Genomic DNA, 27,987 nt, shown 5'->3' on the forward strand with positions numbered 1-27,987 from the left:
TCAAAGGGCATCAGAACCTTGCACAACGTTGAAATCATTCTCCACTGCGCTTAAGACAGGTGCATTCCACCTACTATATCGTGCTCAATTGTATAGGCTTGAATGGCCTTTTGCTGCTCCTCCAACCTCTGAAGCATATAGAGGGTTGAATTCCACCTCGTTACCACTTCTTGCTTCAGATGATGGCAGGGCAGGTTCAGTAGTTTTTGGTGGTGCTCCAGTCTTCTGTACGTGGTGCCTGTACGCCGAAAGTGTCCCGCAATTCTTCTGGCCACCGACAGCATCTCTTGCACGCCCCTGTCGTTTTTTAAAAAATTCTGCACCACCAAATTCAAGGTATGTGCAAAACATGGGACGTGCTGGAATTTGCCCATATTTAATGCACACACAATATTGCTGGCGTTGTCCGATGCCACAAATCCACAGGAGAGTCCAATTGGGGTAAGCCATTCCGCGATGATTTTCCTCAGTTGCCGTAAGAGGTTTTCAGCTGTGTGCGTATTCTGGAAAGCGGTGATACAAAGCGTAGCCTGCCTAGGAAAGAGTTGGCGTTTGCGAGATGCTGCTACTGGTGCCGCCGCTGCTGTTCTTGCGGCGGGAGTCCATACATCTACCCAGTGGGCTGTCACAGTCATATAGTCCTGACCCTGCCCTGCTCCACTTGTCCACATGTCCGTGGTTAAGTGGACATTGGGTACAACTGCATTTTTTAGGACACTGGTGAGTCTTTTTCTGACGTCCGTGTACATTCTCGGTATCGCCTGCCTAGAGAAGTGGAACCTAGATGGTATTTGGTAACGGGGGCACACTGCCTCAATAAATTGTCTAGTTCCCTGTGAACTAACGGCGGATACCGGACGCACGTCTAACACCAACATAGTTGTCAAGGCCTCAGTTATCCGCTTTGCAGCAGGATGACTGCTGTGATATTTCATCTTCCTCGCAAAGGACTGTTGAACAGTCAATTGCTTACTGGAAGTAGTACAAGTGGGCTTACGACTTCCCCTCTGGGATGACCATCGACTCCCAGCAGCAACAACAGCAGCGCCAGCAGCAGTAGGCGTTACACGCAAGGATGCATCGGAGGAATCCCAGGCAGGAGAGGAATCGTCAGAATTGCCAGTGACATGGCCTGCAGGACTATTGGCATTCCTGGGGAAGGAGGAAATTGACACTGAGGGAGTTGGTGGGGTGGTTTGCGTGAGCTTGGTTACAAGAGGAAGGGATTTACTGGTCAGTGGACTGCTTCCGCTGTCACCCAAAGTTTTTGAACTTGTCACTGACTTATTATGAATGCGCTGCAGGTGACGTATAAGGGAGGATGTTCCGAGGTGGTTAACGTCCTTACCCCTACTTATTACAGCTTGACAAAGGGAACACACGGCTTGACACCTGTTGTCCGCATTTCTGTTGAAATACCTCCACACCGAAGAGCTGATTTTTTTTGGTATTTTCACCTGGCATGTCAACGGCCATATTCCTCCCACGGACAACAGGTGTCTCCCCGGGTGCCTGACTTAAACAAACCACCTCACCATCAGAATCCTCCTGGTCAATTTCCTCCCCAGCGCCAGCAACACCCATATCCTCCTCATCCTGGTGTACTTCAACACTGACATCTTCAATCTGACTATCAGGAACTGGACTGCGGGTGCTCCTTCCAGCACTTGCAGGGGGCGTGCAAATGGTGGAAGGCGCATGCTCTTCACGTCCAGTGTTGGGAAGGTCAGGCATCGCAACCGACACAATTGGACTCTCCTTGTGGATTTGGGATTTCGAAGAATGCACAGTTCTTTGCTGTGCTGCTTTTGCCAGCTTGAGTCTTTTCATTTTTCTAGCGAGAGGCTGAGTGCTTCCATCCTCATGTGAAGCTGAACCACTAGCCATGAACATAGGCCAGGGCCTCAGCCGTTCCTTGCCACTCCGTGTCGTAAATGGCATATTGGCAAGTTTACGCTTCTCCTCCGACAATTTTATTTTAGGTTTTGGAGTCCTTTTTTTTCCTGATATTTGGTGTTTTGGATTTGACATGCTCTGTACTATGACATTGGGCATCGGCCTTGGCAGACGACGTTGCTGGCATTTCATCGTCTCGGCCATGACTAGTGGCAGCAGCTTCAGCACGAGGTGGAAGTGGATCTTGATCTTTCCCTAATTTTGGAACCTCAACATTTTTGTTCTCCATATTTTAATAGGCACAACTAAAAGGCACCTCAGGTAAACAATGGAGATGGATACTAGTATACAATTATGGACTGCCTGCCGAGTGCAGACACAGAGGTAGCCACAGCCGTGAACTACCGTACTGTACTGTGTCTGCTGCTAATATAGACTGGTTGATAAAGAGATGTCTATGTAACTATGTATGTATAAAGAAGAAAGAAAAAAAAACCACGGTTAGGTGGTATACAATTATGGACGGACTGCCTGCCGAGTGCAGACACAGAGGTAGCCACAGCCGTGAACTACCGTACTGTACTGTGTCTGCTGCTAATATAGACTGGTTGATAAAGAGATGTCTATGTAACTATGTATGTATAAAGAAGAAAGAAAAAAAAACCACGGTTAGGTGGTATACAATTATGGACGGACTGCCTGCCGAGTGCAGACACAGAGGTAGCCACAGCCGTGAACTACCGTACTGTACTGTGTCTGCTGCTAATAATATAGACTGGTTGATAAAGAGATGTCGTAGTAGTATGTATGTATAAAGAAGAAAGAAAAAAAAACCACGGTTAGGTGGTATACAATTATGGACGGACTGCCTGCCGAGTGCAGACACAGAGGTAGCCACAGCCGTGAACTACCGTACTGTACTGTGTCTGCTGCTAATATAGACTGGTTGATAAAGAGATGTCTATGTAACTATGTATGTATAAAGAAGAAAGAAAAAAAAACCACGGTTAGGTGGTATACAATTATGGACGGACTGCCTGCCGAGTGCAGACACAGAGGTAGCCACAGCCGTGAACTACCGTACTGTACTGTGTCTGCTGCTAATATAGACTGGTTGATAAAGAGATGTCTATGTAACTATGTATGTATAAAGAAGAAAGAAAAAAAAACCACGGTTAGGTGGTATACAATTATGGACGGACTGCCTGCCGAGTGCAGACACAGAGGTAGCCACAGCCGTGAACTACCGTACTGTGTCTGCTGCGACTGGATGATAAATGATATAAAAAATATATATATATCACTACTGCAGCCGGACAGGTATATATTATATAATGACGGACCTGCTGGACACTGTCTGTCAGCAGAATGAGTTTTATTTTTATAGAATAAAAAAAACAACAACACACAAGTGAATTCACACGACGAGTGTTTAACTTTTTCAGGCAATCACAATATAAGTATACTACTAACTATACTGGTGGTCAGTGTGGTCAGGTCACTGGTCAGTCACACTGGCAGTGGCACTCCTGCAGCAAAAGTGTGCACTGTTTAATTTTAATATAATATTATGTACTCCTGGCTCCTGCTATAACCTATAACTGGCACTGCAGTGCTCCCCAGTCTCCCCCACAATTATAAGCTGTGTGAGCTGAGCAGTCAGACAGATATATAATATATATAGATGATGCAGCACACTGGGCTGAGCCTGAGCAGTGCACACAGATATGGTATGTGACTGAGTCACTGTGTGTATCGCTTTTTTCAGGCAGAGAACGGATATATTAAATAAACTGCACTGTCTGGTGGTCACTCACTATATAATATTATGTACTCCTGGCTCCTGCTATAACCTATAACTGGCACTGCAGTGCTCCCCAGTCTCCCCCACAATTATAAGCTGTGTGAGCTGAGCAGTCAGACAGATATATAATATATATAGATGATGCAGCACACTGGGCTGAGCCTGAGCAGTGCACACAGATATGGTATGTGACTGAGTCACTGTGTGTATCGCTTTTTTCAGGCAGAGAACGGATATATTAAATAAACTGCACTGTCTGGTGGTCACTCACTAGTAAACTCTCTGCACTCTCTACACTTCTACAGTACTCCTCCTAGTCCTAAGCTCCAGTAAATCTCTCTCTCTTATAATCTAAATGGAGAGGACGCCAGCCACGTCCTCTCCCTATCAATCTCAATGCACGTGTGAAAATGGCGGCGACGCGCGGCTCCTTATATAGAATCCGAGTCTCGCGAGAATCCGACAGCGTCATGATGACGTTCGGGCGCGCTCGGGTTAACCGAGCAAGGCGGGAGGATCCGAGTCTGCTCGGACCCGTGAAAAAAACCATGAAGTTCGGGCGGGTTCGGATTCAGAGAAACCGAACCCGCTCATCTCTACTAAGAAACTGGGTGTCTCCCTAGTATTAGGAATGCTCAGATGGAAAGAAGCGAAATGTAGTGATTTAATACGTAGAGAACCCGAAATGCTGTTGCTAAGGGCAACAGCAAAACCCTAAAGGGTTACCAACGGGTGTGGCAGTAAACTCCTTGGTCAGAGATGGAATAATAGACAGAAGGAGAGTCTCCACAATCCTAGTCCTCACTTGCAGTGCACTGGTTCAGCTTACTGCCACTAAACTGACACCTGAACACCTTGCATAGTGAGAAAGGATTTAGGCAGGCAAGTCTGAGAATACAGCCGCAAACTTGCTAGGTTCACAGAGTAGCAAAAGAACCCCAGCAGGTTAAACGACTGACTCCAGTCTTACTGCTAGGTCTGGATTGGCAGAGTGTAATACCAAATTCCAAGGCCTATTTGCAGTAAGCAACAAACAAATACAAAGTTTACACAGTACTAGCTAGCTTTCAGGAACTGACTAACCAACAAAGATTCAGCAGCATCTGCCTAACCTGAGAAGAGGGTTTATATAGCAGGTGCTGTCCACGCCCCACTCAGACCTCACAGACTGTGAGCACAAAAACCAGCACCGGATCCCCTGCCGTGCACAGAGCCTGTAATCACTGCACAGCAAAAGACCCGAACCGGAGTATCAGCTACGCTCAGGTTACTCCGCTAGCACTTGTCTCCCAGTTGCCATGACGACGTGGCAGCACAGAGCAGGAGACCCTAACAGTACCCCCCCTCTGACGAGGGGTCAAAGAACCCCTACCACCGGGTTTATCGGGGAACTATGAGAAGAAAGAGTGTAACAGTCTGGGGGCATGAAGATCACAACTGCGCACCCACGACCGCTCCTCCGGGCCATACCCCTTCCAGTGCACCAAAAATGACAGCCGACCCCGAACCATCTTGGAGTCAAGAATCCTTTCAACAACAAACTCCCTCTGGCCACGTATCAGAAGAGGGGAAGGTCTTCCACTGGAAGAAGGATTACTAATCGCCCGTTTTAAAAGGGAACAATGAAATGTTTTATTGATACCCAAAGAACGGGGTAGATCTAACTGAAATGCCACCGGATTGATAACCCTAGTGATCTTATAAGGACCGATGAACCGGGGGCCTAACTTATGAGATGGCTGTCTCAACTTCAAATTCTTGGTAGACAACCAGACGAAGTCTCCTAATTTGAAGCTGCAGGGTCTTTTCCGCTTATCAAAAACCCCTTTGGTCACTAATGACACAGACACAAGGGCTTTCTTCACTTTCCTCCAAATACCTCTAAGGACCGAAACCACAGAGGAACCACCAGGCGTGGAGTCCAGGGGGTCAAAAGAATTGGCCTTAGGATGATGCCCATACACACAAAGGAAGGGAGAGATCCCTGTAGCAGAGTGAGCCGCGTTGTTATAGGCAAACTCCGCCATGGACAGATGAGCCACCCAGTCAGTCTGACACTTGGAGACATAACACCTGAGGAACTGCTCCAAGGACTGGTTCACCCTTTCAGTCTGCCCATTAGACTGCGGATGGTAGCCTGACGACAAGCTGACAGAAATCTGGAGATCAGAACAAAATGCCCTCCAGAATTTGGCCACAAACTGGGATCCGCGGTCAGAGACCACATCAAGTGGCAACCCGTGGAGGCGCACAACATGCAGCATAAATAATTCAGACAGGCGTCTGGCCGATGGCAGCCCAACCAATGGAACGAAGTGCGCCATCTTCGAAAACCTGTCAACGACAACCCAGATGGCTGTCATCCCCAAGGATTTGGGCAAGTCCACCACAAAATCCATTGAAATGTGGGTCCATGGCTTAGATGGAATAGAGAGTGGATGTAATGGGCCAACAGGAACCCCTCTAGGAGTCTTATTTCGGGCACAGATGTCACATGCCCGAACCCACTGATCCACATCCCTAGCCACCGAGGGCCACCACACCGCCCTAGATAGCAACTCCCGAGTTCTGGCAATACCCGGGTGACCTGCCGACTTCTTGGCATGGAATTCCAGGAACACTCGCTGTCTTAACCTAGGAGGCACAAACAAACGACCTACCGGAAGGTCTGGAGGAGCCTGCTCCTGTGCTCTAAGGACTAATGACAAGATGTCCTGGGTAATGCCCACTTTAATACATGATGGGGACACAATGGGCAATGGCTCCTCGGTGGTCTCCTGGATTGGAGCAAAACTCTGCGAGAGCGCATCAGCCTTGATGTTTTTTGACCCAGGGCGATATGTTATCAAAAAATTAAAGCGAGCAAAAAACAAAGCCCATCGTGCCTGCCTGGCATTGAGGCGCTTCGCTGACTCTAAATATGCCAAATTCTTATGGTCGGTGAGAATTGAGACCACAAACTTAGCCCCCTCAAGCCAGGGTCTCCACTCCTCGAGTGCATCCTTAATAGCCAACAATTCCCGGTTACCCACGTCATAATTCATCTCGGCAGGCGAAAATTTACGGGAAAAGTAAGCACAGGGATGAAGGCGATTATCAGACACCCCCATCTGAGAGAGCACTGCCCCAATACCCATCTCAGAGGCATCCACCTCCACCACAAAAGGACGCTCTGGATCTGGGTGTCGCAGCACCTTGGCCGAGACAAATGCCCTTTTGAGACGGGCAAAAGCCGCTTTGGCCTCACAAGACCAGTGAGCAACATCCGCCCCTTTCTTTGGTGAGTGCCACCAAGGGCGCCACTATAGACGAAAATCCAGCGATAAATCATCTATAAAAATTCGCAAAGCCCAGAAAACGCTGAAGCGCCTTCAAACTAGTGGGCTGCACCCAATCCAGGACTGCCTGTTCCTTGGAACCCTCCATTTGGAAACCTTCTGGGGAGATAATATATCCTAGAAATGCGATTTGCTTAACTTCAAATTCGCACTTCTCCAGCTTCGCCCCAAGCCGGTGGTCTCTGAGTTTCTGGAGGACTAAGCGTACATGCTTCCGATGTTCCTCCAGGGAATGGGAGAAGATTAGGATGTCATCTAAGTATACAACTAAGAATCTATCCAAATATTCCCTGAGCACATCGTTCATGAAGTCCTGGAAGACTGCCGGGGCATTACAGAGCCCAAAAGGCATCACCAAATATTCATAATGCCCTGAGTGGGTATTAAAGGCAGTCTTCCATTCATCCCCCTCTCTTATTCGGATTAGATTGTACGCACCGCGTAGGTCAATCTTAGAAAAAATGGTGGCAGTACGAAGCTGGTCAAACAAGACCGAAATGAGAGGCAGTGGGTATGAGTTTTTAATTGTGATACGGTTCAATTCTCTGAAGTCGATGCAGGGTCGCAACGAACCGTCCTTTTTACCCACGAAGAAGAACCCCGACCCAACTGGAGACTGTGAAGGTCTGATAAATCCCTTAGCCAAGTTCTCCTGAATGTACACTGCCATAGCCTGAGTCTCAGGACGTGACAGGGAGTACAACCTGCTCTTGGGAAGCTTAGCATTCGGCAACAAATCAATGGCACAGTCATAGGGGCGATGGGGAGGTAGTACCTCTGCAACTCTTTTGGAGAACACGTCCGCAAAATCTGCATAACATCCTGGCAATCCTGGCAAACTTACCTGCGAAAGCCTGACTGGAAGGCTCAAGCAACTCCTGAAACAATCAGTACCCCAACTAAGAATCTCCCCAGAGACCCAGTCAAATTGAGGATTGTGGGCCCTTAACCAGGGTAACCCCAACACCAATGGGGCAAAAGTACAGACAGTCACATAAAAGGACAATTTTTCAGAGTGTGTGGCTCCAATAAACAAATAAATCTGGCTAGTGCAAGAGGTAATTTTACCCTGGGATAATGGTTCCCCGTTTAACCCACAAATCTTAATTTCCGATGCCAAGGGTACTAAGGGAACAGAGTGTTTTAGGGCGAATTGGCGGTCCATAAAAACCCCGTCGGCCCCACTGTCCACAAAGGCCTCAGTCTTGACAGTTTGACCGAGGATCTTCAAGGTCACCGGAATGATAAAAGTCTTCTTGGGAAATTCCGACTTCTGGCCTGACAGGATATTTCCCATCACCCTCAGGCCCTGAAGTTTTCCGGCTTTTCTGGGCATGATACTACCACATGACCTTTATTCCCACAGTACAAACATAACCCCTGCTGTCTCCTCCGCGTCTTCTCACGAGAGGAGAGGCGGGTAGCCCCAATCTGCATAGGCTCCTCGGAAAATTCCTCAGAGTCTGAGGTTCCCTTGGGAAAGAAGGAAACCTCGGTCTCCCTTAAGCCTGCGCTCTCTCAGCCGTCTATCCACCCGAATGGATAACTGCATGAGCTGATCCAAGCTATCAGGCAAGGGATATTGTACCAGTTGGTCTTTTAACTGGTTAGAAAGACCTCTTCGGTACTGGTGTCTCAGGGCTGGGTCATTCCACTGGGTATCATGGGCCAACCTCCGAAACTCCGTACAATAAACCTCAACTGGCCTTCGCCCTTGCTTAAGGATCGAAATCTGAGCCTCGGCTGAGGCCGTCTTGTCAGGGTCATCATACAACATGCCCAGTGCCGTAAAAAAAGCATCAACACTTTTAAGCGACGGACAGTCGGGCTGCAACCCATATGCCCAGACCTGTGGGTCTCGTTGTAGCAAGGAAATCACTATGCCCACCCGCTGAATCTCCGACCCAGAAGACTGAGGCCTAAGCTGGAAATATAGCTTGCAGCTCTCCTTGAAACAAAATAACTGCGAGCGATCTCCAGAAAAACGATCCGGGAGATTTACTTTCGGCTCCTTAACCCCTGAAGGTACTGCTGTTGCGGGAGCTCCGCCAGCGGCCTGCGAGGTGTGCATTTTAATGGACAAATCATTAAATTGTCGAGTCAGGACCTGCACCTGATCGACCACCTGTTGCAAAGTATTTTGAGGGGTATGCTCCATATTCCCACAAAATTTCAACAGGAGTATTAGGCTGCTGAATATGTTATGCACACCAGTGCCAGCAGGAATGTACTGGTGTCTGAACGGTGAGGGATGCAAAACAAATGAACTCACAGACAGACTGGGGAATATGACATTACATACACAGAAGGTGATAGGGTAACAAAATAAACATAAAGTGAACAGAGAAGCCCAAAGACTAAGAAACTGGGTGTCACCCTAGTATTAGGAATGCTCAGATGGAAAGAAGCGAGATGTAGTGATTTAATACGTAGAGAACCCGAAATGCTGTTGCTAAGGGCAACAGCAAAACCCTAAAGGGTTACCAACGGGTGTGGCAGTAAACTCCTTGGTCAGAGATGGAATAATAGACAGAAGGAGAGTCTCCACAATCCTAGTCCTCACTTGCAGTGCACTGGTTCAGCTTACTGCCACTAAACTGACACCTGAACACCTTGCACAGTGAGAAAGGATTTAGGCAGGCAAGTCTGAGAATACAGCCGCAAACTTGCTAGGTTCACAGAGTAGCAAAAGAACCCCAGCAGGTTAAACGACTGACTCCAGTCTTACTGCTAGGTCTGGATTGGCAGAGTGTAATACCAAATCCCAAGGCCTATTTGCAGTAAGCAACAAACAAATACAAAGTTTACACAGTACTAGCTAGCTTTCAGGAACTGACTAACCAACAAAGATTCAGCAGCATCTGCCTAACCTGAGAAGAGGGTTTATATAGGAGGTGCTGTCCACGCCCCACTCAGACCTCACAGACTGTGAGCACAAAAACCAGCACCGGATCCCCTGCCGTGCACAGAGCCTGTAACCACTGCACAGCAAAAGACCCGAACCGGAGTATCAGCTACGCTCAGGTTACTCCGCTAGCACTTGTCTCCTGGTTGCCATGACGACGTGGCAGCACAGAGCAGGAGACCCTAACACCTCTCCTGTACTGTAAATGACCATCCCAGTGACCTATAGGTGAAGAGATTACAGTTTCCATTGTATTAGGTTTCGGACAAATGTATAAAAGGCCAGCTGCATGCACCTTTATTAACTGAGGACCGGACCGGGTAGCGCAGGCGAACAAATGTATGTACCATTGACTGTAGCCTCTTCTCTTATTGTATTGTATTATTGTTGTAACCCCCTGCTAGTAAATAAACGTTGGTGGGTTGGACCCCAACATAGTTTTAAAATACAATTGGTGTCGTGTCCCTTTTCCTGTTAAGGTTTAAAGTGTATTTACAGCCACTCGGGCTGCTGCATTGTGCTATCTGCGTATAGGCCTGTGTACGCAAACTGTGTACTTACTACGTCCGTTCGGCGTAGGTACGCAGAGTGTGCACATGGTACGATCTTGTGTACATAAGGTGTGTAAACAGTGCAGAGGTTAAGGATTAAATACAGCGGACGCAGCGGCTTGAACTTTGATGAAATAAGGTATTGCTTTTTGTCCTGTAAAATAATCAGCATTCACAATTGGGGGCTCCTCCGGTTCACTACATACTCACAGATTTGCAGCTAATAGAACAGACTTTGATCTATCAACAAAGGGTGGAGACGCATCTTAAGATAAAACTTTTTCTGGTTGCTTGGGTGTTCTTAAACCCTATTATTCTGTGACTGTAACTGCAGTCTTAAGAGGTGCTGGTGTGAAACCCGGACACAGGAAAAAAAGCTGTTTTATTATCATAGTGTAATTTTTGGCGCGAAAAAAGCGTACACAGGGCGTACCGATACTTTGCATACCCCCTCACATATTGTTGCCACAGGTATAGATTATTAGGTCATTTTAGATCTGTGTGAAATCGGATACATTTGTTTATAGATAAAGTCAAAATAGTATATTAAGGGCATAATTGTAAAACACAAAACACAGTTCTGGCCTAGTCATTACGGTCTACACAGAACAAGTGTGGGTTGTGTTTAGTGGGCGATAGTAGTTTTATTGCTCACATTTATCGAAGTTGTGTGGTTTTTATTGCGTATGCACATTGGTACACGTGGTACGGAACGTGAGGACAGCGTACAAAAACGTGCAGGGTTGCACACGTGGCATAGAGGTACGCACGGTTGCGTTCGCATAATAGAATCACATGATAGTTGTTCAAATAAGGTGGGATAGTACACTTTTAATACAAATAGCACATAACTATCCGATATCAAAAGCAGATTAGTGTAAGACTTTTGTCTAAACTGTACTACCTCTGGGGTAAAGCTGCCAATCAGAAGGAGTGGAATTTTTCTGTACAGAAAAACACTGTGTTTTTGTGTGAGCTGAGAGTCATAGTGAGTGGATTGAACCCCGGAATTTGGGATCCCGTAGGTGACACTAAGTAAGTGGAGGCTTGGTGGCGTGAGGTGGCTGACTTACGTTAATACAAATAGTGAAGTACGCAACTCGAGAGGAGATTTGCGAAGGAGCGTAATAGGGAATTGTACATTGTGAATTGAAGTTTAAAAATTTTGTATTACGCTCCGGCTGAGGAGCGCAGCTTGTATATTCGACTCCAGTGGTCATAGGGCGGATAGGTAACAAGTACCTATATGCTGTGCGATTGGACCGCATGTTTGTGGGTGCGATACGTAGCGCAACTTGATACCCCTTTACGAGCTTTTGCGTAAAATCGTGGTATCATTAGCGCTGTGTAGAGCATATGCAAGCGTGATTTGTGTATTGTGTAAAGGGAGTTTTTGCTGGTCTCTCTCAGGAAAATCTCTAACGGTAGATATTCACTGGAAAAGATAAGTCACTCCTAAAAATTTCCAGTGAATAGAAGCCAGTTAGGACGCCACACTGGGTACACGGTGGTCACTATTGGAGTGAGTTGTGGTAAATCAGCGGAGAAGGAGTGATTGAAAGTGCTCTGAGAGCTTTCAGTGTCTATTCGTGTTGTGCATTGGGGATTGTGTAAGGAAAAAGTCCGCGATGGGATCCAATTGCACAAGCGGTGGGTATTTGGTAGTCAGTGTTCAGGCTGAAGAGCCGCTGCCCAGGGAGTCAGCGAGGTTTATTATGTGTGAGAAATATGGTCCACACACAGAGACTTTTTGTTCTGAATGGGTACGTATGACTGCTGAAGATAGGGCATCATTCCCTAGGGTGGGCAGCTTTGAACCAGAAGTATTACAGAACATAAGGATTAGAATATGTCTGATCAAATCTAGAAAACAAAGGATCAGACATACAGATTGTTTAAACTTGTGGCAGCAAGAGGGGGATATGCAGAGGGAATTGGCTCACACAGCAGGTTCCACCACCACCATATGTTGATGGGGAGAAATTGGCTACAAGCAATGGTGCATTGGTAAAGGATAGGAAAGTGATTGATCAATGTGTTAACCCTAACCCTTGCCAGCTGTATCCCATTTTAAATTTTCCCCAGGACTGTGAGCATGAAGATGAGCCCAGCACGATATCGGCACTCTCTCTAGCAGCCACCATACAGAATACTCAGGTGAGCACGGCCCAACCACCAAGAGTTGTAGCAATACCCCCCAGCGGAGGGGTGAGTGAGGTTGTGTCCACTGGTAAGTACGGTACCACACACTATGTAGAGACGATAGCTCCCCGCATTATAGAGTCAAGCCAAAATGATATAGTTGAATTAAATCCTGTCAGGGTGATTGCAGTCCCCAACGGGAGAACTGAAAGTCAGGGAGTAACTCCCATCAGGAACATTGCCATGCATTGTTCTTGGTCCCGAGCAGAGTTAAGGTCAATTATGTCAGAATTCCACGATCCCAGAAAAGATCTAGTCGGATGCTAGCAATTCGTTAAAGAATTAGGTAATGCCCATGAACCCACAAACAAAGATTGGCGAACAGTGCTACGGGTGTGTTTACCCTCAAATATTGACATCCCAAAATTCATAACGGATTGTAAGTTAGATGCAGAAGTACCTCTCACTGATTAATACAATCAGGAGAATGTAAAGCAAATCAATCTGCAATTAGGAGTGTATTTCCCTACTGTTGTTAAATGGAATAAAATCTTCTCCATAAGACAAAAGGAAGGTGAAACGGCATTGAATATTTCCATAGAGCACTGCAGGAAGTAGCTAGATACACTGGTATCGAGGATTTTAAGGATAATGCATATCACAGGGAGGTAGCTGTCTCGGTTTTAATGGACGGTTTAAAGGAGGCACTGAGGACAAGGGTGCAAACCTCTCTACCTAACTGGAGAGGTATCTCGGTGGCTGCATTAAGAGAGTCCGCTATCGAACATGATCGTAACATCAGTAAGCACAGGGAGTCGCAAGGGGATAAGCTGATGATGGTAAGTATACAGGCACTTACAGGAAAGTCCCATCAGCCAAAACCCCAGACCCCTGATGGTAAGTCACGGGCAATAGTATGCTACAATTGCCAGAAGGAAGGGCATTACGCAAGGGAACGTAAGAGTAAAGGGACACATAGTGCATACAGACCCCATAGACCTGAATACGAAACATGCTATAATACACATAGCTGGGAACAGGGACCAAATAGAGGGGAATCACGGAGGTACCCACCCAGGAGGGACTGGCAGCCCTCTGAAAACTCTCATTTACCCCCTGTTAGGCACCGTGGTCCGCGATGTCTTCGCGGCCCGGCGCCTAGCAACTAGGGATGCCGAGCGCGCTTAGCCGCCGGCTCCCTAGCAACGCAGGGACGCCGGGCGCACTAAGCCGCCTGGACCCTAGCAACGGGGACGCCACGGGCGGACCGCGTTCCCCGTTGCAGGGTCAATCTAGTAACACACACACACACTGGTCTTCTGGGCGTGCAGCAGGGCAGCTGCACGGCATTTAGGGTAATCAGGCTCTGAACATCTGATTGGAGGACTCCTTGCTAAATACCTTCTCAGTGCTTCACACAGACGCCGGTAATAGCTTCCTGCATGCTGCTTAGGTTTGCTGAACGTCTATTCCAGTCCTGCTGTGTCCGGTCATTCCTGTCCTCAGAGTTCCTGAATCTTGGAGTTGTCATCTCATCCCAAGAAGTCTTCTGGTCCCCAATTGTCCGCAACTGTCGCCAGAGAATCTCGTGTGGTGTTCGTGAGTTGCGGCTCTGCCGTGTGCTGCGGCTCAGCCCGCTTAATTTTGTATTCTGTTTCGGAGCATTTGCGGAGGTTTCCGCTTCCACAAGTCCTCTCCGGAACTCGGCGGTGCCGGGTAGGAGAGTGGACAAGTGGGTATTTTAGTTGTCCTTTTCCCTGGCGGTTTTTCCGCACATATACTAGTTTTAGGTTAGCTTGTAGCCCCTGGCTTTGTTTGCTTAGTTAGAGGGCCCCTTGTTATCACCCTGTCTCGGATTTCTCTTTGTCTCCCATTAAGACCTGAGGGGGCATCGGAGTTGGGCAGACGTAATCTGCCCTTCAAACGCGGCTGCCATGGGCTCAAGCAACCATAGTCTCGCAAGAGATTTCTGACAGCATGGGCGAGACAACGGAGTTAGGGCGCCAGGGGCTATTTCCGTTCCCGCTCCCTTCCCCAGCATTACGTTCCAGTACTCAGGTCCTTGCTATAAGATCTCCCCAGACCAGAGTGCTGGAATCATAACATTATTACCGGCCTTACCAAAACTTAAAATTAAACGGGGTTTAATTTTTTCTCATTCTGTTTTTGTGAGAGTTTATCGGCCTTATGAATCCGACAGGTTTAGGGCCAAATCCCGGTCAGCTCTTAGTCAGCCAGATTCAAGAACTTACTCAGATGGTTCAGGATCTTTCTCTTCGGGTGAGATCGCAGGAAGATCTTTTGCGAGCCTCCCCGAAGGTAGTCCCCGACCGTTTTTCCGGGGACAGAAAATAATTTTTTAATTTTAAAGAAGCCTGTAAACTTTATTTTCGTTTAAGACCTACATCCTCTGGTAATGAATCTCAGCGGGTGGGGATTATTATTTCTTTACTCCAGGGGGATCCTCAGACTTGGGCATTTGGTTTAAAAGCTGATGATCCTGCTTTGTTATCTGTAGACACCTTTTTAAGTCATTGGGGCTCTTATATGATGACCCAGATAGAGAGGCGTCCGCTGAAAGTCATTTGCGCGCTCTCAAACAAGGTAGAAATCCTGCGGAGGTTTATTGTACCGAGTTTCGCCATTGGTCGAACGACTGTGGGTGGAATGACCCGGCCCTGCGCAGTCAGTTTCGCCTCGGTTTATCTGAATTTATTAAAGACAGTCTCCTCCAGTACCCCGCTCCTGAGACTCTCGATAAACTCATGGAGCTTGCTATAAAGGTTGATCGTCGTCTCCGAGAGCGGAGGGCTGAAAGAGGAACAACTGTAAGGTCTAGTCCTTGTGTATATACCTTCCCAGAGGACATCGAGGAGCCCATGCAGATGGGTCTCTCCCGGCTGTCTCCTGAGGAAAAAACCAGAAGACAAAAATCCGGTCTTTGTTTGTCTGTGGGGATAAGGGACATTTTGCTCGTAACTGCCCGAACAAGTCGGGAAACGCTCTGACCAGGTGAATTGTGAGGGGGTTCACTTAGGTCTGCAGCTTATCTCCTCGAACAACTCTCTTTTAGTCCCTGTTAAGGTTTCCTTTGGCAGCCTCAGTTCTTTGGTGTCGGCTTTTGTCGACAGTGGAGCTGCAGGAAACTTTATGGATTTAACTTGGGCTAAGGCCTTAGGTATTCCGCAGTTACCTTTAGATAGATGTATCGCCATGCACGGCTTAGATGGGGGTCCGCTTTCCAATGGGGTAATTACTCACCGTACACCTCCAGTAGTACTTACAGTAGGAGCCTTACATTCCAAAGATATTGAATTCTACCTTACACATTGCCCGGCAGTTCCTGTTGTTTTGGGTCACCCTTGGCTTGCCTTTCATAATCCCACCATTGATTGGCGGTCCGGGGAGATTTCCCAATGGGGTACTTTTTGTGCTAAAAAATGTATTTCGTATCCAGTCAGAGTTGCAGCAGTCGTCTCAGAGCTCATTCCTGTGGAATACCAGGAGTTTGCCGATGTCTTCTCCAAAGGCAATGCGGACATTCTGCCTCCCCATCGGCCTTATGATTGTGCTATTGAGCTAGTTCCAGGTGCCACTTTGCCTAAGGGGAGATTATATGCCTTGTCCGGGCCGGAAACCACGGCCATGAATAATTATATTCAGGAAAGCCTAAAGAAGGGATTTATTAGACCATCAAAATCCCCTTTAAGTGCAGGTTTTTTCTTTGAGGAGAAAAAAGATGGCTCGCTCAGACCATGCATTGATTTTAGGGCCCTGAATAAGATCTCCGTTAAAAACACCTATCCTTTGCCGTTAATTTCTGTGCTTTTTGATCAGTTACGTTCTGCTGTGATTTTTTCTAAAATTGACCTAAGAGGAGCTTACAACCTCATCCGAATTAAATCTGGGGATGAGTGGAAGACGGCTTTCAGCACTCAGTCGGGTCACTACGAATACCTGGTGATGCCGTTCGGCCTGTCTAATGCTCCGGCAGTTTTTCAAGACCTCATTAACGATGTTCTCCGTGACTTCCTAGGGAAATTCTGGTCGTTTATTTAGACGACATCTTGATTTATTCTGAATCGATGGAACAACATGTTACCCAGGTGCGTCTGGTTCTTCAAAAGTTACGTGAGAATCATTTACATGCCAAGCTGGAGAAGTGTGATTTTCACGTCACAGAAGTATCTTTTTTAGGGTACATAATTTCTCCTCAGGGATTTTCCATGGAAACAAAGAAGCTCCAGGCCATCCTTAATTGGGCGCAACCCACTAATTTAAAAGCAATTCAGCGCTTTTTAGGGTTTGCGAATTATTATAGGAGGTTGATTCATTCTTTTTCTGACCTGGTTGCTCCCATAGTAGCTCTGACAAAAAAAGGAGCGGATCCTACCAACTGGTCGCATGAAGCTGAATTGTCCTTCCAGGCCTTGAAACAAGCCTTTGTCTCGGCTCCAGTCCTCAGACATCCTAATCCGGAATTGCCTTTTGTTGTGGAGGTTGATGCCTCAGAGGTTGGAGTGGGGGCTGTCCTTTCTCAAGAAGATTCGGAGTCTCTGGAGTTACATCCTTGTGCCTTTTATGTCCAGGAAATTCTCCTCCGCTGAATCCAACTATGACGTTGGTAATCGGGAGTTACTGGCGGTGAAATGGGCTTTCGAGGAGTGGAGGCATTGGCTGGAGGGAGCTAAACATACTATTTAGGTTTTGACTGACCATAAGAACCTGCAATATATTGAATCAGCTAAACGGCTTAATGCTCGGCAGGCACGTTGGGCATTATTTTTTACTCGTTTCAGGTTTATAATCACTTTCAGGCCTGGTTCCAAGAATACGAAAGCTGATGCCCTGTCACGTAGCTTTCTTCCGGTTCACAATAGCAATCCTGTTGTTACCCCCATAGTTCCATCTTCGATCATCCGGGCAGGCCTCACACAGGATTTATTTACCCAGTTAAACCAGCTTCAACACCAAGCTCCTAGACTTACTCCTGCTGGTCGTCTTTATGTCCCTGAATTTTTGAGAGCCACTGTTTTAACTGAATTACATGACAACAAAGTCTCAGGGCATCCGGGAATCACTAAGACATTGGAGTTAGTCTCTCGCTCAGTGTGGTGGCCTAGTCTTTCTAAAGACGTTAAGGAATTCGTCCATTCCTGTCAGGTTTGTGCACAGCATAAGGTTCCTCGTTCGTTGCCTATCGGGCAACTCATGCCTTTAGCCGTTCCTCTCAGGCCATGGTCTCATATTTCCATGGATTTTGTGGTTGACCTTCCCCTTTCAGCCGGATTCCGAGTCATTTGGGTGGTAGTGGACCGTTTTAGTAAAATGGCTCATTTTATTGCTCTTCCCCGATTGCCTTCTGCTCAAGGGTTGGCAGTTTTGTTCCTCCCCCATGTATTCAGGCTTCATGGTTTGCCCACTGATATTGTTTCTGATCGGGGTCCACAATTCATCGCACAATTCTGGAAACGTTTTTGTGCCTCATTGAAGATGAAACTGTCATTAACATCTGGTTACCACCCACAGTCTAACGGGCAAACCGAACGAGTCAACCAGTCATTAAAACAATATTTGCGTTTGTATTCAGCCAAACTCCAGAATGATTGGTCCAAGTTTCTCCCTTTGGCTGAATTTGCTTATAATAACTCTTGTCATTCCTCCACCAAAGAGTCTCCATTCTTTTCAGTTTTTGGTTTTCACCCCAGAGCCAATTCTTTTTTTCATCATTCTCCAGTCTCCTCGCTAACCTTGACCTCCCATCTCAGAGCAATTTGGAAAAAAGTGCACCTTGCTCTCAGAAAAGCGGCCTTCCGAGAGAAGAAATTTTCTGACAGGCTCCGACGTCCTTGCACTTTTAAGGTAGGAGATAAGGCGTGGTTGTCAACTCGCAACATCAGGCTTCGACAATCCTCGGCTAGACTGGGACCCAAATTTATTGGACCGTTTCTTATTATTAAGAAGGTCAACCCAGTTGCCTTTCGGCTACGTTTACCAAGATCTCTCAGAATTGGAAATACTTTTCACTGTTCCCTGTTGAAACAATACGTTTCTTCCAGTAGATTTCCTCGGAGGATCTCTCATGGTAGATCTCCAGTGGATGTGCAGGGACAACAGGAGTTCTTGGTAGAGAAAGTTCTTGATTCTAGATTGTCCCGGGGTCGGCTTTATTTTTTAGTTCACTGGAAAGGCTATGGTCCGGAGGAAAGGTCTTGGGTCCTGGATAAGGATCTTCATGCCCCTAAGCTCAAAAGGGCATTTTTTCGGGAATTTCCTCAGAAACCTGGCTTTAGGGGTTCGTTGACCCCTCCTCAAGGGGGGGGGGGGTACTGTTAGGCGCCGTGGTCCACGATGTCTTCGCGGTCCGGCGCCTAGCAACTAGGGACGCCGAGCGTGCTAGCCGCCGGCTCCCTAGCAACGCAGGGACGCCGGGCGCACTGAGCCGCCTGGACCCTAGCAACGGGGACGCCACGGGCGGACCTCGTTCCCCGTTGCAGGGTCAATCTAGTAACCGAACACACTGGTCTTCTGGGCGTGCAGCAGGGCAGCTGCACGGCATTTATTATAATCAGGCTCTGAACATCTGATTGGAGGACTCCTTGCTAAATACCTTCTCAGTGCTTCACACAGACGCCGGTAATAGCTTCCTGCATGCTGCTTAGGTTTGCTGAACGTCTGTTCCAGTCCTGCTGTGTCCGGTCATTCCTGTCCTCAGAGTTCCTGAATCTTGGAGTTGTCATCTCATCCCAAGAAGTCTTCTGGTCCCCAATTGTCCGCAACTGTCGCCAGAGAATCTCGTGTGGTGTTCGTGAGTTGCGGCTCTGCCGTGTGCTGCGGCTCAGCCCGCTTAATTTTGTATTCTGTTTCGGAGCATTTGCGGAGGTTTCCGCTTCCACAAGTCCTCTCCGGAACTCGGCGGTGCCGGGTAGGAGAGTGGACAAGTGGGTATTTTGGTTGTCCTTTTCCCTGGCGATTTTTCCGCACATATTCTAGTTTTAGGTTAGCTTGTAGCCCCTGGCTTTATTTGCTTAGTTAGAGGGCCCCTTGTTATCACCCTGTCTCGGATTTCTCTTTGTCTCCCATTAAGACCTGAGGGGGCATCGGAGTTGGGCAGACGTAATCCGCCCTTCAAACGCAGCTGCCATGGGCTCAAGCAACCATAGTCTCGCAAGAGATTTCTGACAGCACGGGCGAGACAACGGAGTTAGGGCGCCAGGGGCTATTTCCGTTCCCGCTCCCTTCCCCAGCATTACGTTCCAGTACTCAGGTCCTTGCTATAAGATCTCCCCAGACCAGAGTGCTGGAATCATAACACCCCCCTCACATATCGTAGCTGCCAATGCGCTGGGGAAGGTCGCACTACACAATAGAGGTTAGGCCACACCTGTAGTCTACAGCCAGTGAACTTGATTGCTAGCCTTGGAAATGAACCTGAGGTCATGGATGATGTAGCTGGTGTACCATTACCTTTTCTTGTAGATACAGGGGCGGCCAGGTCAGTGTTGAATTCCACAACAGGTGTAAAAACCACGGGAAAAACAATTTCAGGTAACAGGAACAGGAACGGTGCAACAATACCCTTTGAGTAGACCTGCAGAGATTACGCTAGGGCCTTTGCAAACCAAACATTCTTTCCTGTTGGCTGCATCGGCTCCGACTAATTTACTTGGCAGGGATTTGTTGTGTAAAATGAGGTGTGTCATATATTGAACTCCTGAGGGTGTCTTCTTGGATATACCCGAGAACAATGCACAAGAAGTGCAAGATATACTAGACACCCCTCAAATGTGAATGTCGCATTCTACTGTTATAGACACGTGTCCATCAAATATAGAGGAAATTATCTCACAAATACTGGGTTCCCTTTGGACCAAAGATGGACAGGACACTGGATTGATGACAAATGTAGACCCAGTAGCAGTACAAGTAAAAGATGGCAGGATAGCTCCAAAACTTCCCCAGTATCCTCTGAAGCCAGAGGTAGAATTAGGAGTGTACCCAGTCATAGAGCGGCTGCTACAGCAGGGCATCCTAGTCAGGACGTCCAGCACAGCCAATAGCGCCATCTTCCCTGTGAAAAAGAGTCGGGTGAGGGGTTATAGGTTAGTGCAGGATTTAAGGGGGATAAACAAGATAGTTGAGAGCCAATTCCCCGTAGTGCCCAATCCAGCAGTCATCCTTATGCAAATTCCCCCTACTGCAAAATTCTTCACTGTCATTGATCTCTGTTCTGCTTTCTTTTCGGTCCCTCTTCACCCTGACAGCCAATAGCTCTTTGTCTTCATGTACAGGGGAGTACAGTACACCTGGACTTGTCTCCCCTAAGGTTTTATTGACAGCCCAAGTATTTTCTCCCAGGCCTTACATAACTGTTTGCAATCTTTTCAACCTGAGAGTGGGTCAGTGCTAATACAATATGTTGATGACTTGTTGTTGTGTTTGGACTCACTCGAGACGTCCTTGGCAGATACTAAACTGCTTCTGTTTCACCTCTCCCAGACAGGACACAAGGTTTCAAAAGATAAGCTACAGTTATGCCGGACCAGGGTTAAATACTTGGGACACTGCTTGATGCAAGGACTAAAGGCCCATACACACTTGACGATGCACACATCGTTAACGACCGTCGTTAACGACTTCCCTTGAACTTCCCTTGAACAGCTGAGCAAACGACATGAGCATACACACTACCAACGACCAACGACGAAAGACCAAAGACGAAAGACCAAAGACCATAGACCATTCATCGTTGAAGCATCCAAGCTGAACAGTTTATTAAAATAATGAGCTGGGAACAGGGCTGGTGAACAGTGGCTTGGTCGTTGGTCGTTGGTCTTTCACACCATACACATTCAACGACGTCTCTGGTCGGTAACGACCATAGTGGAAATTGAGCATACATGCTCCACAGATAAGCGAGGGTCGTTAACGTCCCGCGGGGCCGCGCATCGGTGGTCGTCGGATGCATACACACTTGACGATATAATGAGCGACGTCGTTGATTAGGGCTGAAATGAACGACGTCGTTCATTTTATCGTCAAGTGTGTATGGGCCTTTAGACACCTCACCGCTGATAGAATACAGGCGATTCGTGACATGACTCTGCCACAAACTCAGCAACAGATCTGCACTTTCCTCAGAATGTGAGGGTACTGTTGGAACTGGATTCCGGGGTTCTCCATACTGGCATTACCTTTGCAAGAAATGGTCTCTTCGAACAAACCGGAACAGGTCTCTCATACAGATGAGTCTGAACTGGCATTTGAGAGACTAAAACAGTGTTTATCACAAGCACCTGCGTTGGGTATGCCAGATTATGAGAAACCCTTTGAATTGTACGGTACTGAAAGTGCTGGGTGTGTGGCAGGAGTCTTAACACAGAGACATGGTGATGCCAGCAGACCGGTAGCCTACTACAGTGCACAGTTGGACACTGTAGCACCGTCTCTCCCCACTTGCTTGCAAAGTGTTGCAGCGATAGCTTTGCTGGTAAGTAAAAGCGAGGATGTAGTGTTAGGACACGACTTGACCATTCATACACCTCACGCAGTGTCAGCCTTTCTAAACTCCGCCCAAACCAGACATGTCTCATCTGCTCGGTTTACAAAGTGGGAATTATCACTGATGGCCCCAGTAAACATCACCATTAAGAGATGCAGCTCACTAAATCCTGCAACTTACTTGCCAAGTGTGCCTGGTCATGCACAAAGGGTGGAGGATGAGAACGATGGTGAAGGAGGATTTAGTGCAGATACTGATACGCATGATTGTATGGAATACCTTAACCAAACTTTCTCTGCAAGACCTGACCTAAGTGACAACCCACTGGAAGGAGTAGACTTTACCTTCTACACTGACGGTAGTTGCCACAGACAGACGGAATTGGGAGACCTGTGCACCTGATATGCAGTTGTAGATGACGAAGGTATCATAGAAGCTGAACCCCTTGGCCCACCACACTCAGCACAAGTCGCTGAGCTGGTCGCACTGACCAGAGCATGTGAGTTGGCCAAAGGTAAGTCAGCTAATATATACACCTACTCTAGGTACGACTTTGGAGTGGTGCATGATTTTGGGGCCCTGTGGCGCCTCAGAAATTTTATGATGGCAGCTGGCACACCTGTAGCGCATGCGTCATACATCAAGAGGCTTCTGACACCCATACAGGAACTGGACAGAGTGGCTGTTATCAAGTGTAAAGCACACACCTACAACCAAGACCCAATCTCGCTTGGTAACAGCCGGGCAGATGAAGCTGCAAAATCAGCAGCAAGCACCACCATACAAACGAACATCACATCACTGATGACATTTAACACGGTCAACACACAACAGTTAATTGAAATGCTAAATTTGTGTTCCCTACAGTAAAAGGCAGTCTGGAATGCGAAGGGAGCTGGTCAGGAGTCCTCAGGACTTTGGACATAAGGACACGGTAAGCCAGTGGCCCCCAGAGCATATCTTCCAAGCCTAGCTGAGACGGCACATGGTCTGACTCATCTGGGTAAAGAAGGTATGTGCAAGCTGGTAAGAGCCTACTGGAGTGTGCCAGGATTCTCCTCTCATGTAGGTAAGAAAGCAATGACATGTCTTACTTGCTTGAGGAAGAATATTGGTAAGGCAATACCAACGGAGCCATCCCATATCCCTTCTACAGACGGACCTTTTCAGGTAATACAAATCGACTTCATACAGTTAACACCCTGTAGGAATTTAAAATATGTGTTAGTATGTACGGATGTGTTTTCCAACTGGGTAGAAGCATTCCCTGCTGCCACAAATACTGCTACGTTCACTGCAAAGAAAATCGTGCAGGAATTTGTGCGCAGATATGGTATCCCTAGAATGATTGGTAGCGATAGGGGTACCCATTTTAAAGGTGAAGTCTTTCAGGTTATGTGCAAACTGATGGGAATTAATAGCAAGCTGCATACTCCGTACCGGCCACAGGCGAGTGCGAAGGTGGAGAGAATGAACAGCACTATTAAGAACAAGCTGAGTAAAGTGATGGCTGAAACTGGGTTGTTGTGGCCAGAAGCTTTGCCACTAGTGTTGTACAGCATCAGAACCACTCCCAGGTCACCGCTTAACTTATCACCCTTTGAAGTTCTTTTTGGTCGACAACCTCATGTAATGATAGACCCCCCAGGATGATTTGAAGTGCAATAATGAAATAACTGAAATATTTGGTTAGGATGAGCCAGCAACTGAGAAATCAACAAAGAAATCTAAAGCTGGTGATTCCTGACCTACCGAACAGTAATTGTCATGACATTGAGCCTGGGGATTATGTGATGATACTAAATTTTCTACGCTCAGGTTGCCTCATAGACAGGAGGGAAGGACCGTACCAAGTCTTGTTAACCAGCACAACAGCACTAAAAGTCACCGAAAGAGAGACTTGTGTCCACTCGTCCCACTGCAAGAAGGTCGCTGACCCGGAGAAAACTCATGACAAAAAGCAAGGTGAAGAGAACCTCGTATTGTCACGATCCGGGTATCTGGACGCCATTTCTTACCCATCAGATGCCTCCTAAGGCTGGCTCAGCGCTCCAGGACCGGATTCCATCTGTTATCCTGATGTGTACATTCCTGTATCCTCTCCTGTCACTCTGGGACGCTGTCACAGTAAACGCCATATTACACCTGGCATGGCGTCTCCCGCGGCCTCCGCCGCCGTCCCTGAACTTCTGCATGCAGAGTGTCTGAGTGGCGATTACGTCAGCCGCGGCCTCCGCTGTGTCCGCGTGGTTGGATGTGCATCTGTCAGCCTGGCGCCTCCTGTCTCCGGTGGCCGGTGCCGCCATTACTGTTTTCATTACCACATGGATTACAAACCAAACTTCCCTCCAAGTGTCTGCATGGGCGCAGCCATCTTGGATTCTGTCAGCTGATCATTTCCACCAATCTGTTCTCAGTATTGATAATCTGCATAATTGCCTAGCCAATCCCTTCCTTGCTGCAGGTATAAATACACTGTGCCTGAGCAAGGAAGGCGTCAGTGCTTTGGTTGTCAAACCTAGTTCCTGTTTGTCTCTCTCCTGTGATTGTCTTCCAGGTTCCAGCTCCTGTCTCAAGACTTCCACCATAGAGACCCGCACCAGCATTCCACCTGCGGTGTAGCCTGACTCTCCAATCCATTGTGGATTCATCTGTTTCCAGCTACAACATTACCTGCTTCCAGCTCAGCTTCCAGCAGAGTACAGCTTCCCTTAAAGGGCCGGTGTCCTTTCTACACTTTACCACTCTCCACCGGCATTATTATTTCTCCGCTCTCAAGTTCTACATTTCAGTTCATATTTCATCGCTCCCAAGTTCATTTATTATTTAACTGGTTCCAGCCAGTATCCACTCCGTGCTAACAACAGTCTGGTTCCAGCCAGTATCCACAGCAGCTGTTTTATCTTCAGCAACCCAGCTTTTCCTGGAACACCAGCTGGCACAATCCTGGGTTATCTCCATTGCTACAGTCGGGCCTGGTAAGGACTTTCCATCTAGAAGATCATAAGAACTATCTCACACTACCAGTGCCCTGTGGCTCCTGCCATCCTGTAGTACCCAGGAACTGTATTTATTCTTTGCTGACTTTTACGTTTTCTTTTACTGCTGCTGTGTTGCGGAGTTGTCATAATAAACATCATTGACTTTTATCCAAGTTGTCGTGGTCACGCATTCGGGCAGTTATTATTCATGTTACTTACATGTCCAGGGGTCTGATACAACCTCCCAGGTTCCGGTACATCTCAGCCCCTACAACTGAGGCTGCCTCCCGTCAGCTCAGGCCCTCAGTTGTGACAGTAAGCACTGACCTAATGAATCCAGCCGGAGACCAGGATCAAGCGGCCAGGCCGATGCAAGAACTGGCAGCCCGACTAGAACATCAGGAGGCTGCACAGGGCCACATCATCCGCTGTCTCCAGGATCTCTCTACTCGGCTGGATGGGATTCAGACAACTCTCCGTGGATCAGGCGCGTCTGGTGCGTCAACCACAGTGACTCCAGCTATAACCCCACCCACCTTACCCATTTCTGCTCCATGTCTTCATCTTCCAACGCCAGCAAAATTTGACGGATCTCCAAGATTCTGCAGGGGATTTCTCAACCAGTGTGAGATTCAGTTTGAGCTACAACCTGGCAATTTTCCCAGTGACCGTACAAAAATTGCCTACATTATTTCTCTTCTCAGTGGCTCAGCCCTTGATTGGGCATCACCGTTATGGGAGAGGTCCGACACCCTGCTATCTTCCTACACTGCCTTCGTGTCAACATTCAGGCGCATCTTCGACGAGCCAGGCCGGGTAACCTCAGCTTCATCCGAGATTCTCCGTTTACGCCAGGGGTCACGTACTGTAGGACAATATCTGATACAGTTCCAGATCCTGGCATCCGAACTGGCATGGAACGACGAGGCCCTGTATGCTGCATTCTGGCATGGCTTATCTGAGCGTATTAAAGATGAGTTAGCTACCAGAGACTTACCTTCTAAGTTAGATGAGCTAATCTCACTCTGCACGAAAGTTGATTTACGTTTCAGAGAGAGAGCAACTGAGCGTGGAAGATCATCTGCTCCAAAATCTTCTGCTCCTCCTCCTCGTCAACTGTCACCATCTAAAGATGAGCCCATGCAACTTGGCCGTTCCCGTTTAACTCCTGCTGAGCGCCGAAGACGTCTCTCCGAGTTTCTCTGTCTCTATTGTGCAGCTCCGTCTCACACCATTAATGCCTGTCCCAAACGTCCGGGAAACTCCAAATCCTAGCTCGCCAAGGAGAGGGCCGGCTAGGAGTAATGATCTCCTCTCCATCTCCTCAAGATTGTAATCTCCCAGTCTCGCTTCAAGTTGCTCAACGTTATCGGAACGTCATTGCCCTCCTTGATTCCGGAGCAGCTGGGAACTTTATTACCGAAGCCTATGTTAAACGGTGGTCCCTACCCACCGAGAGACTTCCTTCGTCCATTTCTTTAACTGCCGTGGATGGCAGCAAAATTTTTGATGCAGTCATTTCTTTAAGGACTCTACCAGTTCGTCTGAGAGTGGGAGTTCTTCATTCCGAACTTATTTCTTTTTTAGTGATTCCAAGAGCCACACATCCTGTGGTCCTGGGCCTTCCATGGCTCCGTCTTCACAATCCTACAATTGATTGGACGACTACGCAAATCCTGGCATGGGGTTCCTCCTGTGCTGAGACATGTTTGTTTAAAGTATTGCCTGTCTGTTCTTCCTCCCCCAGGTCGTCTGATGTTCCACCTCCTCCATATCAAGATTTCACGGATGTGTTCAGTAAAGCTTCTGCTGATATCCTTCCTCCTCATAGAGAATGGGACTGTCCGATTGATCTCGTTCCAGGGAAGGTTCCACCTCGAGGCCGAACTTATCCGTTGTCTCTGCCTGAGACGCATTCTATGGAGGAATATATTAAAGAGAACCTAGCAAAGGGGTTCATTCGACCTTCTTCTTCTCCAGCCGGCGCAGGCTTCTTTTTTGTAAAAAAGAAAGATGGTGGTCTGCGGCCGTGCATCGACTACAGAGGTTTGAACGACATTACCATCAAGAACCGTTATCCTTTACCCCTGATTACTGAGCTCTTTGACAGAGTTAGCGGAGCTACCATCTTTACAAAGCTGGACTTGCGAGGTGCATACAATCTCATCCGGATCCGTGAGGGTGACGAGTGGAAGACCGCCTTTAACACCCGTGACGGACATTATGAGTACCTCGTCATGCCCTTCGGATTGAGCAATGCTCCAGCTGTCTTCCAGCATTTTGTCAATGAGATCTTCAGAGACATTCTATACCGTCATGTCGTGGTCTATCTAGACGATATCCTCATTTTTGCCAACGATTTAGAGGAACATCGTTTTTGGGTTAAAGAGGTTCTGTCCCGTCTCCGTGTCAATCATCTCTATTGCAAATTAGAAAAATGCGTCTTTGAAGTCAAGTCCATTCCGTTTCTAGGGTACATTGTGTCCGGTTCCGGACTAGAGATGGATCCTGAGAAACTACAAGCAATCCAAAATTGTCCGGTACCCTTAACCCTCAAAGGGGTCCAGAGGTTCTTAGGGTTCGCCAACTATTACCGAAAGTTTATACGAGACTTTTCCACCATTGTGGCGCCTATTACTGCTTTCACTAAGAAGGGTGCTAACCCGTCCAAGTGGTCTGAAGAAGCCATGCAAGCATTTCATCTTTTAAAACAAAGGTTCATCTCTGCGCCTGTTCTGAAACAGCCTGACATCGACTCTCCTTTCATCTTAGAGGTGGATGCCTCCTCCATTGGAGTAGGAGCGGTGTTATCTCAGAGGGCTGAAGATGGCCATTTACACCCTTGCAGTTTCTTCTCCCGGAAGTTCT

This window comes from Pseudophryne corroboree, chromosome 5, assembly GCF_028390025.1.
Source record: "Pseudophryne corroboree isolate aPseCor3 chromosome 5, aPseCor3.hap2, whole genome shotgun sequence".
NCBI lineage: Eukaryota > Metazoa > Chordata > Amphibia > Anura > Myobatrachidae > Pseudophryne > Pseudophryne corroboree.